The sequence below is a fragment of the Medicago sativa genome, chromosome 4, assembly GCF_051527215.1.
Source record: "Medicago sativa cultivar Bolivia chromosome 4, Bolivia_mono, whole genome shotgun sequence".
Taxonomy (NCBI): Eukaryota; Viridiplantae; Streptophyta; class Magnoliopsida; order Fabales; family Fabaceae; genus Medicago; species Medicago sativa.
The window spans coordinates 63,972,976-63,990,027 of record NC_140752.1 but is presented as its reverse complement, the minus strand read 5'-3'; the positions used below and the strand labels follow the sequence as shown (position 1 = coordinate 63,990,027).

General features: G+C 38.3%; 1 long non-coding RNA gene across 1 annotated transcript; it reads right to left on the bottom strand.

The window, feature by feature from the left end:
• Positions 1-12,854: 12,854 nt before the first annotated feature.
• LOC146930652 (uncharacterized) lies at positions 12,855-15,879 on the bottom strand. Its single transcript, XR_015006437.1, has 3 exons — positions 15,408-15,879; positions 15,102-15,296; positions 12,855-14,112 (listed from the first exon to the last, which is right to left on the bottom strand). It is a non-coding gene; the product is annotated as an uncharacterized LOC146930652 (long non-coding RNA).
• Between the last annotated feature and the right edge of the window lie 1,173 nt (positions 15,880-17,052).

Genomic DNA, 17,052 nt, shown 5'->3' with positions numbered 1-17,052 from the left:
TCTTTCAAACATCTTTTTCAAATACACAACATGCTGCTCCTCGTCACTTGACTTCACAATCATGTCATCAACGTATACTTCAATCTCTTTGTGAATCATGTCATGAAATAGAGTGGTCATACCCCTTTGGTAGGTAGCACCAGCATTTATCAAGCCAAATGGCATCACTTTATAACAGAACGTTCCCCATGGAGTGATGAAGGACGTCTTTTCTCTATCTTCAGGAGACATCCGTATCTGATTATAACCAGAGAAACCATCCATAAAGGAGAACACTTTGGATTGAGCAGTACTGTCAACAAGCACATCAATATGAGGCAATGGGAAGTTATCTTTTGGACTGGCTTTATTCAAATCTCTGTAATCAACACACATTCGAACTTTCCCATCTTTCTTTGGAACTGGTACAATGTTGGCAATCCACTCAGGATATTCAGCTGTCATGAGGAAACCCGCATCAATTTGCTTTTGCACCTCAGCTTTGATCTTAAGAGCCATGTCTGGACGAGACCTTCTCAATTTCTGTTTGACAGGAGGACATTCAGGTCTTGTCGGTATCCGATGTTCCACAATCTTGGGATCTAGACCCGGCATATCTTCATAAGACCATGCAAAGACATCTGGATAATCATGGAGAAGCTGAGTGATCTTCTTTTTCACTTCTGGCTCAAGTGCAGCACCGATCTTGATCTCTCGCTTGTTCTCTTCAGTACCCAGGTTGATAAGCTCAATCTCTTCCTGATGAGGCTGAATGGCTCTTCTTTCTTGCTCAAGCAGTCGAGTGATCTCATACGGTATCTCTTCATCATCATCATCCTCATCTTCAGCTTCATATACAGGGAATTCAAAATTTGGAGGAACCATAGGGTCACTGTGTTCAACGGGTTTATTATGGTTCAATCTGCATAATATGATTGGGATGATTTTTAGAAAAAGTTTTTCATGCAGATTTTTGAAATTAACAAGAAAATACAGTTTTTTTGGTTTTTTCTGGCATTACCATTATTTCCAAGAAAAAGGCACTAAAAAAAGTAAAAAACAAAGAGTCGTGAGAAAGACGACAACTTTTATTGATAACGACAATGCCGAAACAAACACGCCCTTACAATGATATCACTTTCGCCTTGGGCAGAGCGAAAGGATTGTTATTTTGAAAACAAAAAACATGAGCAACAAGACACATTACATGGAAGCATGCATGACTAAAGGAACATCAATGGCCTCCCAATTTCTCACAGTGCCTCATGGTACAACAAATGTAGGCACATGACCTCTTTCAGCAGCATCTTCAGCAATAGCATTGATGAACCCAGCACTGTAGAAGGTTCCCTTTGAAACAGCAGATGTCGGGGAGAATCCAAGGCCCTCTTTACGCTTGTTTTCCAAGATCTGAATCACCTTGCCCCAGCCAGCAGCTTGCCCTGCTTGAACAGCCTTTTGGGCATCCTTCAATGAAGCCATGCTAGCACCAGCCCTCCGGGGTTCTGCACCCTCAACAGTCAATCCTTGAAACGACGTCCCTTCAGCGGACCCTGCTTCAACACAAGAGAACGATGATACTTGGCTAACTAGATATGCTTCCTCACCATGCACAGTGACAATCTTACCATTCCTCATGAACTTGAGCTTCTGATGCAAAGTGGACGTGACTGCTCCAGCGTCATGGATCCATGGTCTTCCGAGGAGACAGTTGTAAGAGGCATTGATATCCATGACCTGGAAAGTAATCTGAAATGTCTCGGGACCAATGGTAATTGGCAAGTCCACTTCCCCGAGAACATCCTTGTGGGATCCATCAAAAGCTTTAACCAGATAACTGCTACCCCTCAGAGAAATTCCGTGATGACTTAATTGCCTTAGTGTGGACTCAGGCATTACATTCAACGATGATCCAGTGTCCACCAAAACGTTGGATATCATGTCAGACCCACAGTGCACCGAGATATGTAGAGCCAAGTTATGATACTTCCCTGCTTCGGGGAGCTCATCGTCACCAAACCCCAAGTTGTTGCAGGCAGTAATATTACTCACTATCCCATCAAATTGATCCACAGAGACTTCGTGGTCAACATAAGCTTGCTCCAGTACCTTCATTAACACTTTCCTATGGGCCTCTGAGCTCATGAGCAGAGACAGGATGGATATCTTTGATGGGGTTTGTAGCAGCTGGTCAACAATCTTATAGTCACTTTTCTTGATAAGCCTCAGGATTTCGTCCAGATTGGACTCTTCAATAGATTGGCCTGCTGGGCCGGTGTTCTTGTCAACAGGAGGAACAACTGGTGGAGTTATTGTGGCAATAGGTGTCACCACCTTCTTTTGAAACAAAGGTGGACGGACTTTTCCGCTTCTCAGAGTTGTAATTTCACCGGCAACACTGTCAACTGTAGCTGGGGATACCAGAGGCACCTCCACCCCGTTCTCAATCATGGTTGCATTGTACTTGTAGGGAATTGCTTTGGTAGAGGTATAAGATACCGGACCAGGTAGCCTGATCACCAAAGGCTCAACATTCTTTGCCTGAGATACACTTTCAACAGGAGAGTCATGGAACACTGGTACAATCACACATACATCACTGGTAATCAAGTGCTTGTCATCCATTAGACTCTGGATATCATTTTGCACAACACCACAGCCCATAGGATTCCGAAGACATTCCGGACAAGAAGCATGATCATGTTTGAACAGAGAAGCCTGACAAAGTTTGACATGTAATGGCACCAAGGGAGTAACGACATTGCGGACATCCAACATGGGATCCTCTTGAGGAACGGGGACCCTTTCAAAAGCCTCAATCATATTAACAGCAGCATGGTTTGGGAGTGGATTGTCAAGAACATGAGGAACACTATTCTCAAAAGTCAACCGTCCCTTTTCTATTAGGTCTTTCACAATATACTTCAGAGCAAAGCAACCTTCAACATCGTAGCCTTGAGCACCCTGATGGAATTCACATGTCAGATCCTGTCGGAACCTGGGAGGCAATGGATTAGGCGGAGGCTTGCCTGGTCTAGTAACACAGTGTCCCTTGGCCAGTAGAGTTGGGAGCAGCTCACCATACCGCATTGGTATTGGTGGAAAGGAAGGTTTGGGTCAGGGACCCTGTTGTTGCTGCTGTTGCTGTTGAGCAGGAGGCTGTTGTTGCATTTGCTAAGCGATGGCATTGACGGGCACTGGTGGTTGGCCCGGTGGCAGAGGATATTGCTGGTAGAATGGCGGGAAGAAGGGATGTTGAGAGTACTGCATGTAGTGATAGGGCAGAGGTAGTTGCGTAGCAGCTGCAGACGGGTTACCAGACACCATCCCTATGTCAGATTCTTTCCTCTTATGATGGCCATTACCATACTTCTTCGGTGCACTGGATGAAGATTCACCTTTCTCAAGGACAATAATACCATCTCGGACAGCCTCCTCTAAGCGAGTTCCCATCGTAACCATATCAGAGAAGTTGTTTGGGGCAGAGACTATCATTCTCTCCTTATATTCCTTCTTCAGAGTCTTCAGGAATGTCTGTGTTAACTCTTCCTCATCAAGTCGAGGAGAAACACGGGCAGCTGCCCTTCTCCACCTCTGAGCATATTCACGGAAGGTTTCATCCGATTTCTGAGATAGGGCTTTAAGAGAGTCCCTGTTTGGCCTCAGACGGGTGTTGAACTCATATTGACCTTCAAAAGCAGCAGCGAGTTCCTCAAAGGTGTGGATGTTGTCTTTGCTCAGACTAGTGTACCAATCTGCTGCATCATCTGTCAAGCTACTCTGGAAGCAATGGATCATCAGCGCATCATTATCGGCGTAATTAGCCATCTTTCGGACATACCAGATAACATGGTTGTGTGGGCAAGAAGTCCCATTATACTTGTCAAATTCTGGCTCTTTGAATTTCTTAGGAACCTCAAATCGGGATACCAAGCATAGATCACGAGCTTTAGCAGGAGCACCATTGTTTCCTCGGCTAGCCTTGACCTCACGGAGTTCTCCAGCCAACTCCCTTAACTGTCTCTTCATAGCTTCCATTGCGGGATCTTGTCCACGCGGAGTATCAACATCAATCACCTGTTGCACGGTGTGGACAATAGGATCGGTAACAACAGTGGTTACTTGAGGCATAGCAGTGGATACAGGAATCTGTCCTTGACCAGCAAAACCAGAGACACCAGCAGCGGTATTAGGAGAGTAGTAAGCTGAGAGGCCATAAGGACGGCCGTTGGACATAACAAAACGAGCATCAGTAGCCACAGTAGACAGTGGGATAGAGGGAATCACCTCAGCAGTAACTGGAACAGAAGTGGCTGGTTGTTCCTGTGCAGCCATCATGGCGGACATAGCGTCATGAGCCTTAGCCAAGTCTTCTTTCATAGCAGCCAATTCGGCACGGAGCTGAGCATTTTCTTCTTCAAAATTAGCCATCATCCTTCTCTTGTGAAATCTTGTTTGATGAATTCTGTCTGGTTGGTAGACTTTGCGAGTACGAGCCACTTTTCAGACTGCGGCGGACAAAACCAGGAGGCAATGAGCACGAGAGAAGCTTTTTGTGACCAATGAATGCATATGATGCATGAAATGTGTTAATGCATATGCAAAAAAGACTCTTTTTATGTTATCGGAGGGTTTTAGACAAATTAAAAACTTGTAAACATTACTAAACAACAATTAACATAAACGGGAAACAAACAACCAACATATAGTTTTACAAGACAATTCTGACATAACCAAATGGAAATAACAACAGGAAAAAGAAACCCTCAAGCATAGGGAGTGGAAGCATCATCCTCAGACTCAGACTTATAGTCGCAGTATCGTGCATAGAAGTTACGGGCACCTCTAGCTCTCTTGGAGTCCCTCATAAGCAGTCTATCTTTCTCCTCAATCTCTCTCTTAGCCTTAGCTAGCTCTTTCTTCAGTGTCAAGACCTCATGAGTCTTCTGCTCATCCTTTCCATCCAAAGTCATAATCAAGTTCTCAGCCTCATAGTATCTAGCCCTCCACTGACGCTTCTCCCGACTCTCCATAGCTAGATGCTCCTGATACATCTCCTGGGTAGGTGGGAGTAGAGGCAAAGGCATGGTAGGAACAGTTGCAGACACATATCTCATAGAGGGGTAAGGCATACCAATCTCCTCAGCTTGGTTTATCACCCACTGTGTATAGGCCTCGTGAGCAATACCGGACCTTACACCCATATGCTTCACCTCTTTCTTCCGAAGCTTAGACCAAGCTTCCATGAAATCCTCTCTAATTCCGGTGGGAGCATTGGAGTAATGAAAGAAGTAAGGAGCCGTAGCAAGATTGATGGGCTTATCTTTCATTGGAAAACCAAATTGTCGCAAAGCGAGTTCCGGGTTATAGTTGATTCCACCCCGGGTACCAAGAAGAGGTACATTAAGAAACTTACCACCACCAAAGATAATTTCCTTAACCCTAGAAGCGGGAGTGAGCCAAACCACTTCATTAGGAGTGAGAGCCATAATCCTTTGTGAAATAGACCAATTCTCCGGATTGGCGTGGAAAGACTCCAGAAGGTGCGAAATAAACCACCTATAGAGGAGAGGCACACAACAAAGAATGTAGCCACGACCCTTGCCGGAACGATCATGAATAGCATGGTATGTGTCAGCTAGCAAAGTAGGAACCGGATTCTTGGAGTGGAAGATCATAATAGCATTCATGTCCACGAAGCCGTCAAGATTCGGAAAGAGAATAAGCCCATAGATGAGGAGTGCAAGAATAGCCTCGAGAGTGTCCTGACAAGTGGTATTGAGGTTGGCTTTCCCAAGAAGATACTCTGAAGTGAACCCTCGGATGCGTGCCTTAGTGACAAGATTCTTGGAGACATCGGTGGTCTTGAGATAGAGATCCTTAGCAATAACCAATGGAATAGGAGGAGGCTCAAGTCCTGAGAAAGGTACCCCCTTAGCAATAGACAGATCCATCAAGGAAGAATAAGCCTCTAGAGTAGGCACCAACTGAAAGTCTGGAAAAGTAAAGCACCGATACCCCCGATCATAGAATTGTACTAGAGTGTGCACAAGCTTCTCATCCACATTAGTATGAAGAATAGTAAGTAAAGCCCCGTAACGACGTCGGAAGCCAGTCGGATCCTCAATCTTGAGTGCCAAATCTCTCAAACTAGCCAAATCCACTTCCTTGAACTTGTAGGACTTAGTCATCTTCATCCCTACAATGTTTACAAATTCAACTTGTCTAAGCCCTTCGATAACAATGCATGGAAAAAGTTTATGCATGTATGCATGTATGCATGAATGCGTGATTATGTTCAAGTTCGGTGAAAACATGGTGGGTTGAAGTTCAAAGTCGAGGAGTCATGGGTGGACACGGCGTCCGGTGAAACTAGGGCTTTAGGGAATAGTAACCGGGTTCTAAAAAGGTTCCCAAGTCGCAACCTCTCCGACGTATATCACGGTGTCACGAGACAACACTCGCTCCATGATTATACGTGGAAGGTCTAACTTGAGTGTAGTATCGCGTGACGACTAAAACTCGAGACAACACTCGGTTTAGCCTCCGCACTACATCCTAGAAAATGGCCATGGATGGGTTTGGTTATCTACGGTTCATAGCGTCATAGAACAATTAGAAGTAAAGTGCCTAAACGCGACAACACGCGCCGACAACATCACCCCCAAAATGCCTCAGCTATGTTGGATTGATCGCATAATCCAAAACACAAGGCAACCCCCGGAATGAATTGTCGATTATATCCCTCCTAAATCCTAAGTTCACTCAGCCCGGGTGCAGGACTTTTGATATTCTCACTTCACACGTTTGCAAGAAATTAAACATTTGTTCACATAGGAAAGCAAGTAAAAGAAACAAGTAAAAAGAGCGCAAGCGTGGAAATAAAGACTAGGCGTAACTCTCGAATCTCCCCAGTGAAGTCGCCAGCTGTTTTATCTTGGTTTTCGGGTGTCAAACATTGATTACGTTTGAACCTTTTAAACCGGTGATATCTCATTTTTTCTTGGGAAGGGAAAAAGTAAGCAAAACCCTTGAGAATCGAGGTCCGGGAGTTGTTTTCGCTACGGGAAGGTGTTAGGCACCCATAACGACTATAGTAACCTATAGGAACCGTCTTTAATTTCTACGCGCGCGCTTTATTTTTAAATGCTATTTTGAAAAGTGATATTAAGCCTAAGAGTTTTCTAAGTGAAGAATTGGAGGGAGAAGAATGTGTTTGAATTTTTATTTTATTTGAATTGAAGGAATTTTGTTCCTTGCCTACGTACCCGTTTAAGGGATCAAATCCACCGTAGTTCTCTCTCAAAAATGTTTTTGTTTTTGTTGGTTGATTTTAAGTTTGAAAATGGATTTTGAAGAATAGAAAGAGGCCTCAAGGGCATGAGATTTAGAAAAGAGTGGGGTTTGATTAGTTATTTGCAAAAACAAGTCAAAGTATGATTAAAATTTATTGAGATTTGATTAAGAAAATGAAAAGGAAAATCAATGGGGTTTTGACCCCAAGGTTTATTGTGAAAAAGATTTGAGTGAAGTTTGTTCATATTTTTTTGGAAAATTGGTTTTTTCTAAGTCTAAAGCCTAAACATACATCTAAACATACATCTAAACATGCATATTCTAACTATATAGTGATGTGTGTGCATGTGTCGGTGCTTGTGTCGGTGTACATCATTAGAGTCCATTGTCCTTTACATCGCACCCTAGATACATTCTATGGCCCCTTTGCCAAGAAATTAAAAGTGCATAAAGGAAAATATTACAAACTCCTAAATGTTTACATTCTAACTTTGGTACAAATTAAATTGCAAGAAAGAAATAGAGATGAATATGGGATGAAATGGAGATGCTTATGAAATGATGAAACATGAAATGAAAGGAGTTAGTAGCACATGACAATATCAAAGGAAATAAAGCAAGAGAAACACTAGAACATAAAGGATAGAAAATGAGTGCAAACATGGCTAAAATTTGTTCATAGAATGCAAGAACCATATGACCTATAATTCTCACATTCCAATACATTTTTAAGGGTTTAGAAACAAGTCTTGGAATGGGAATTAAGGCAACATGATTTACATGGCATTTAAAACAAATTTTAAGCATATTTACATTATTTAACTACACAACTAACTTGTAAGCTAAGTAACTAACTAAATTCTATACACAAGTATCAAGATCAGGTTCAAACAGTAGCTAATGGTTCATAGAAACACATATCATGTATCACAAATATACATCATGGATTAGACACAAAAACTAAGCCAATTTTCACCAATTTTAACATAATATTCAAGAAATAACACTAGAAATTATCTCAATATTTTTTGACAAGCTTTTCAGTATAAAACCAACACAAAACATCACAAAAAAAACTAGAAAGAACTCTATAAATTTTCATAGGATTTTCTAAAATACTTCAAACATGCCAGGGGTGCAAAGATCACAAAAAGCATGGGAAATAGCAAAAAACAAAGAAAAACGAAAAATCTGCAAAGACAGGAGGTCCAGGCCCAAACAAGGATGGATCCTGGATCATCCAAACGCACCAGGGGCGTTGGATTGATCCAGTACCCCTCAACCCTAGATCTAACGGTCAAAAGTCATGAAGGAGCATGGTATGGCACTGACGCGCGCGCGTGGGATCGCAAAGCATGTATATAAGCAAAATCCAAGGGAAATTCTCATAACTCTCACTCCTTTCTCTCTCTGCAATGTTCTTAGAGAGAGAGAGTCTGCAGACTCTCTCTTCTCCGACCTAACGCCGGTCATCTTCAACCTTTCTCCGACGCGGTGGCCGGCGGTGGCGCCGCCGCGTCGGAGCCCTAAACCGCCCAGAACTCAGACCTAATCACATGTTTCTAAAGCTCTTTCTCTCCTCTACTCGATTCTGAGGCTAGTTTTCTAAAAAGACTTCTGGATTGTCGTAGATCGGGAAAAGAACTTGCGGTTTTTTTTGAATCTTTATCATTTTCTTAAACTTTTTTGGAAGAGAACATTCTATGTCTCCCGATCTACGCCATTCGAAGCAGTAATAGTGGATTTAACGAAAGGATGATGAGTTAGGACCTTACCTCTGTTTGATTCGGAGATTCGAACGGAGGAGCTTGAAGTAGAGCTTCGTTGTTTGTTTCTGATGAACGTTTCTTCGTTGCTTCGAACAGATGAACGTGTTCCTCTTCTTCTCTTGTTCGGTTTCGAATCTGATCTTTCTTCTCCTCTTGTTCAGTTTCGAATTCGATCTTTCTTCTCCTCTTCTCTCTCGAAATCTTTCTTGTGATCACCTCACGGTTGGAATTGCAGGAAGGATACGAAGATTCGATGATGATGATTCTTTGAAGAATCTCTGAGAATCTCTGAAATTTGAAACGATTTTGTTGAATCTTGATGCAATTGATTGCGAATTTGAGACTGTTTGATTCGTTCTTGGTGAATTTTGTTGTTGAATGGTGAAATTGATGAGGAATTTTACACGAATTTGTGTGGATTGTGTTGTTGAGAAACGGTTAGGGTTTTGAAGATGATGAATATGTTCATCATATTCTTGAGCTTTTTCTGGATTTTTTGTGGTGTTTGATTCGTTTTAGTGGTGGAGAGAGAATGCAGATTCTATTTTTGATGAGTTGTTGAAATCTCCATGGCACTGCAATGATTGGCGCCTTTTATAGGCTGCCAAGTGTATCACTGGACCAATGCAAGAACGCCACCTGGACATGGGCTTTGTAACAAACTCTTGGGACTTTTCTGCAAAATACAACAAATGAAGGACCAAACTGCAAAAAATAATAAAGGACTTCAAAAGGACTGAAACGTAATTGACCAAGAATAAAAGGACCAAAACACAAAATGACACAGAGGACTTAAAAAGTACTCCCTCCATTTCAAAATGAGTGTCGCTTTAGCTAAAAAAATTTGTTTCAAAATGAGTGTCGCTTTCAGTTTCCAATGCAATAATAACTTTTTCTTTTCCATTGTACCCTCCAATTAATACTCTGCACACTACTTCCAAAGTATTACTTTTAAAACTAACCAATAGTTAATAAGGATAATTTGGTAAAATAACCATTCTCTTTCTCTTAATCATTGCATTTCTTAATATGTGTGTAAACACCTAAAACGACACTCATTTTGAAACGGAGGGAGTAATTAATAATAAAATTTGGTAAAAAACGTAATTTGGAAATAACGTAAAGTGCAACGATAAAATTGACAAAACGGACTAAAACGAACCAATGGCCTAAATGAGGTACTTTAAAGTAACCTCTCTCTGCCGAAATTTCGTGTGAAATGCCCAAAATGCCCCTAGGGCTAAAACGACTGAAAATGACTCGGATGCAAAATTAAAATGGATTTTTAACAGGGATTTGAAACAACAGTTTATTTAAACCAACTTGAAAGACTCAGAGACAATTTTAAGGGTTTAAACAGAGTTTTAACACATGAAAAGACTAAAATGCCCCTAGGGGCAAAACTGACTCAAAAATGACTTCAAATGCAATTCTTGAACTGGATTTTGACATAGACTTGAAATGAAGACTTATTCACACTACTTGAAAGGACTCAAACAAAATTTTGAAAGACTGAGAGAAATTTGACATAGGAAATGACTAAAATACCCTTGTGTGTAAATTTTGCAAATAACATGGAAATAGAATGCAGAGAAAGATGCAATTGATCAGAGACATATCAAATGACTTATAATGCAAGAAAGGAAAAATTGACTAGTATTTTTAGGTCCAAAATTAGGGTATAACAACCCCCAACGCCGACCTTCCAATATCTGAAGGGAACAACTCCCCGCAATGCTTATTACCATCACGCGAAGGCCAAAATATATTAGTCTTAGTAATATTCAATTCAAGGCCAAATCCTAGCTCGGACTCCGGAATGATGTCAAACGCTTTGACCACTTCCTTTGAATCCCCCTACAATAGTCGCATCATCAAGATACCAAGCATGAAGAAGAAGCTCACAAGTATCTTCAATATGACGAATAAGAGAGTCTAACACAAAAAGGAGCAGCCCTAACGAGTCGCCTTTGTTGCACTCCAGTGGATGACATGATATGTCCGTCCCCAAAGTATATCCTTGTTGTCTGGCCATAAAGAAACCCAACCCATAAAGAATTATATGAGCATCTCACAGTGGTGGATCTTCTCTAAGACTCATGGGAGCCATGGCACCTCCCGGTTTTTCTATATATACGATATCTAGCATAATAGTTACACAAGTTTCCCTTTGATACAGTGGATAGGGAGTATGATTTTCTTTTGGATGCCGCGTGTTCGAGTCCTAATTCATTTCCTTTTTATATTTCTATTATATTATATTTTTAATTTTATTAAATTAATAAAAAAAACGTCCATGAGGGGGATTTCTATTATATTATATTTTTATTATATTTCTATTATATTATATTTTTAATTTTATTAAATTAATAAAAAAACGTCCATGAGGGGGAATCGAACCTGGATCCTTGCACCCTTACACTGGATTCAAACAAAAACTGACCACTAGACCAGTTAATAATTTCAACAATAGTTTGAAACAGCTAAATATATATTCAATAAATTTTGGCACCCCAAGAAAAAAACTCAATCTCACTCTCGCCTCACGCAGTAGGGTCAACCTGCCTACCAAGTTAAAACATTCGAGAAACATATTGTGAGCATAACTAAAGAAAAAAACTATCTTCATGTCGTTGGCTCAACACTCTGTTGGCACTATGCAAAATGACATTTGCCCCATCGGATACCCTAACACCAAACTGAAAGTCATGGGGATATTTGTCACATCTTTACTGACTCCTTTTATAGCAAACTTGAATACAAGCTACCTTCAAATAGTTCGTACTTCAATAGGTCATATCCCACCATCACGTTTTAATAATATAGAAACTTATTTTTAAAAATTTGGAAAATATTTAATTTGTCATCAATATACTCTAAATTTATTGTCCTATCAAAACAAATATATAAACTATAATGGGTAAAATAATAAATAATAATTAACAAAACGCATAAATACATCATAATTTTTAATATAAAACTAGTATAGTGTCAAATAATCATCTAAAAAAAGTATAATGTTAACCCATGAAAATAATAAGTTAATATAAAGTCTTGCTAACAGCCATGAACGTATTGTTTGAGAAATCCACAAAAAGAAACTTTATTTTTGAAAATACAAGTCAAACACATGTCAAAATCATAATTCCACAATTTTTAAGTTTTAAGGACATTTGTTAGCATTTTCCTTTAATAATAATATAATTATTTGGTTTGTAGTTTGAATGATCAATTTCGAACGATGTGAAATTGATAATTGAATAAGTAGAAATCATATTTTTTTTTTAAACAAAGAAATCATATTTCTTTGACTGAATTTGAATTCCAACAAGAAGAAAAATAAACTTGAAAATTTCAACTTGTGGAGTTATCGGTTTTGTTATTATACACTATCACGGTGCAAACGCTATTGTCAAAGTATACTTGATGACACTAGAACTTTTACCCGTGCTACCGCCCGGGTCATAAACAATGGAGAAACTAATATATTGCAATATGATTTATTATATACTACATTTGAAGTGGTGTTGATACAATCTCCATTGTCATCCGTTCTGTTGCACATGTCTATTAAAGTTGAAGCGCTATTGTTTTTTAACGATTAATCTTTCTTGTTATATTTTTTTGGTTCTATTTATAAGAGGTAAACAATTAATTTTTTGTAGATTCATGAATCTTGTTATTAATACATTGAAAACTCAAATTGGCATAATCCAGAAGATCACATAAATTGTCTGTATAGTAAAGTCAAGACATCAAAATTAAACCAAGACTACATGCATATAAAACTCAAATATATGTAGGATCTGATTTCACTCCAAGCACGGGAATTGTCATATATTAAATGGATGGCTTGCAAAAGAGTTACATCACCACCAAGGTACACCCCTTTCTATTTTTTTTAAAAACACTTAGTTCCTCTGTACATGCAAATAGATTAAGGATCTTAACAATCATGCTCTTTCAAAATTCATCCATTCAGGATTACATTAGAATAACATAGGCTTTCATGTCATTGGATTACATTACAATGGTGTTGTGTCATGGGTCTGAAAGGTGCTGCAAGAGGTATCAAATGGTCCTTTTCCTGTGACACTGTGTTGAATGATAAATCCCAAGAATGCCAACATTGCCAATCTACCATTAGCAATTTCCTTCTCTTTAGCCTCCAAAGTTGGTGCAAAGTTCAAAGCGTTAACAATTCCACCGGGGTAACCAACCTCACCCTTTGGCAAGCTGTATTGCTTGAAGATAAGATCTTCCCTTTCTATTTTCCAAGTGTTAAGTCCGGCAATTTTCAAGCAGAATTAAAACAATCACTATGCTACATATACCAAGACTATTTCAAAATATTTATCTTATTGGGTTCAGTCTTTTCTATCAAGCATTTTGCTAATACGATCATGCAGAGTAATATAGCCTTGCATATACTAAATTTGATCATTAGAATTCATCAGATGGAAAAGATAAGCATTATGGTAGAAGTGCACACCTCCTTCACTTAAGTGACATTGATATAGCATTAGGATTAATATGACCACATATAGGTTTCATTTATAAACTTTGACAGCAAAGCATGGTCATATATAACGAAAAGGGTTTCAGCTACACAAAGTGACATACATGTGCAGAATTATATATTTTTAGAGTATTCCTTCTTTGTACTATATAATACTATAGCAGCACTTTGGTTGATTTGACTTGGTCAAAATTAATATAGCAGCACTTAGTTGATTACGCACTATATAATAATAAACATGCAGACACAGGTTTGTAAAATAAAAATAAAAAATAAACATGCAGCCACATGTATAAGTTCACTCATAGTATTTCATTTAGATCATAAAAAGTCACCTTTTATAGCTTTTGTTGTTTTCCTGCTTCAAGGAATGAACACCCGCAATTAGTATAGCAAAAGTGTTGTTCATGATGCTTTGTTGTTCACCATTTGATGAATCACTCAAACATGGATGGATCTCATTTAAAGTCTTCCAAAAATCAAAATATTACTTCGGAAAAATCATTAATAGAACTGACATACCATCTTTATTTTCTGCTGGAGCAAAATCTGTTTGGAGAGCAAAGGAAGCAATAGTAAGATAACACTTACAAATGAACTAAAAATATATGCAAATCTCAGTTGGCTAATTGCTGCTTCAGAGTGCCCTATTACTTTTTAAATGTAGAACTACATGAGTTAGTTGGTAATTATCTAACAAATTCAATTAGCAGAATTCTTATTGTGCATAGGAGCAAACATGATATTTTGGAATCCTCAAACAAAAATTGCAGATTTAACCATAAAGAAAGAAGGAAATAATCGATCATAGAATCTAATAAAGTAATATAACATAACAACAAACACAGGGGCAGCAAGTTAGACATCTTCGACAATAAAGATATCTTCCTGTCAAACAACATTTGATTCTAAAACTATTGCTTCATCCTATGGTAGTGGTTTTAATTTTTTTTAACTCAATGTTCTCATAGCATCTTTGTATAGATTCAAAAAGCAAGTGAACTCAATGTTCTCATAGCATCTTTGTATAGATTTTCAAGCTCACTTTGTAACACTAAACTCAAATTATTTGCCATGATTAGAACAAAAAACCAAAACAACCACCATAAGTAACAAAAAAAGGGAAATACAGAGTTAAACATCATGAACAAACACGCAAAAAAGATATAATCGCATATTAGAAATTATATAAAACAAAAATTCACAACCCCGTTAAGTTCTTCAACTATTTTGAACTAAAGCTAAAAAAATTAAAAACAAAAATTAACAAATGATGAATCGAGCAAATTGATGGGTTCAAAACTCCAGTACCATGAAAACAATTGCTATATTTTGATTCTTCACCAAATAGTAGCATTTCTTGCCAAAGAAAAACTCAGATTTAGAATCCAATTTGATAGAAACATTGAGTAAGAAAAATTATGACCTAATAGAAGAGGGATTCAAAATTTAATTGAGTTAAAAACAAAATGTTTCAAAAATATAAGTTGGTAGTAGAGAATTTTAAATGAGAGGAAACATAGTGAGAGAGGGAGTACCTACAACTGATACACCATTCCATGTTTCTGCTACAATCTTGTTCCATTTCAACCCATACTTCTTACCTCAACGGTTGAAATTGAATCGTCCCCAAAACAGAGAAGATGAAAGTGAGGGGTGGAACTGAGATGAAACTGAATCGTCAACTATGACCCTGTTCTCGTCAGAGACCCAAATCTGATTGTGTTGTGAACCTAATTGAAAATTTATTACCAATAATGAATGGAATTGAAGAAACAACTCAGAGGTGGAGAGTGATTAAACTCAAAACACAATTCAATTCATAGAAAGGGAAAAGCGATTACCTTGAGAGCATTGTTGATGAAGGGAGAGAGCAACGACTGGAGAGAGCAACGACGGGAGCTTCCAATCGAGATTGCAAATTTCCATGGCTTCTTTCTCTTTATTCGGAGTGGCATGTTTCTGGTGGAAAAATTGTGCTGCTCTTTTTGCTTGTCTGGCTGATACGATGCCCCAGACGGTGGCGGGGAAGTCGACAACGGCGAAGGTGATGTCGGAATCGAGAGCATTGATGAAGGGGAGTGGGAGGAGAAAAGACAACGGTGAAAGTGGAAAAGACATGGGAGAGATTGAAATTTTCTTCATGTATGGTTATGGTTCATGGGCAGAGAGAGCCAATGAGAGAGAGAATGGCAAAAGGTCACCAAAGTGCCACCCAATCTAGGAGATGAAAATGGAACAGATAAAGTGGCATGGATGGTTGGAATAAGAGAATGAATTGAAAATGAATACTTCGGAAAATGAAACGCGTTGGATGATGATACACGTTGAATTTGAATTATGTATGGGATGTGTGCAAGCCAGCATTAAGATTTGATCAAAGGGTTGATATGTTAACCTTGCCTAATGACATAGATCCAACGGCCTGGATTGTTTGGCGCCTAAATAATTTAGGTTTAGGGTTTGCAAAGGTATTAGCAATGTTAATTAGGATTAGATATAAGTATGATATAGTGAAATATGAGACAAAACGCGTGAGACTGCGAAGGTGATGTTTGTGCATGCTTAAGGCTTAATGACTATGACAATGGTGGTGACTTCTGCCTATAAATTCACTTATAATAGTCAAATCTCATGGATTGTGTGTATGCTCAATGGCTTGCATTCTATTCTATTCTATTCAATAATAAAATATGTCACTATGACTTTTCACCTATTCTTCTCCTTCATCTCATTTTTAACATTTTGATTAGGTTTTTTAGCCATCTCTTTACATTTAATTTAGCATATCCTATATAGTTTATATTGACTTTTAATCAGTTCAACAATAAAATTCAATTTGATAGTATTAGAATTTGTTTGAATTCGTGTTTATTATATGAATGTGACTGTGTAGTGATTTATCATTCTTTTTTACGCACCACAAAAAAAAGTGACTTTTTACGTTGCTTTATTATAAAAATACTCCCTCTGGTCCTATTTATAAGAAAAAGTTGATTTTTTAGATACATTGAATAACTTATGTATTTAGTCAAGAATCTAAACCAAATACATAATTTATTCAATGTATCTAAAAAGTCATTTGTTTCTTATAAATAGGACCGGAGGGAGTATATAAGTTGGGGATAAAAAAAATATAAGTTAATCGATATCACTAATAATGAAAGTTGCTGTTTATTAGCAAAAAAAAATGTTGCTATCACACTACAAATGATAATAACATTATAATTTTTTTTAGGGAAATAACATTATAAATTTTAAAAACAATAATAAATGTGGCTTCATCTAAGGATCTAACACCATTCACCATTTGATCAACAAATCATATCATATCTCATTTAATTTAATGGTTAAATGTATTGAATCAATGGTGAAAATTAGTTTGTGTATGATTCAAATCGAGTCTCACTTATGTGTACATTGTGTACCTAGGAGCGGATTTGGACTCACAATATCAATGCGACAAATTTTTTTTTGTCAAACAATTAA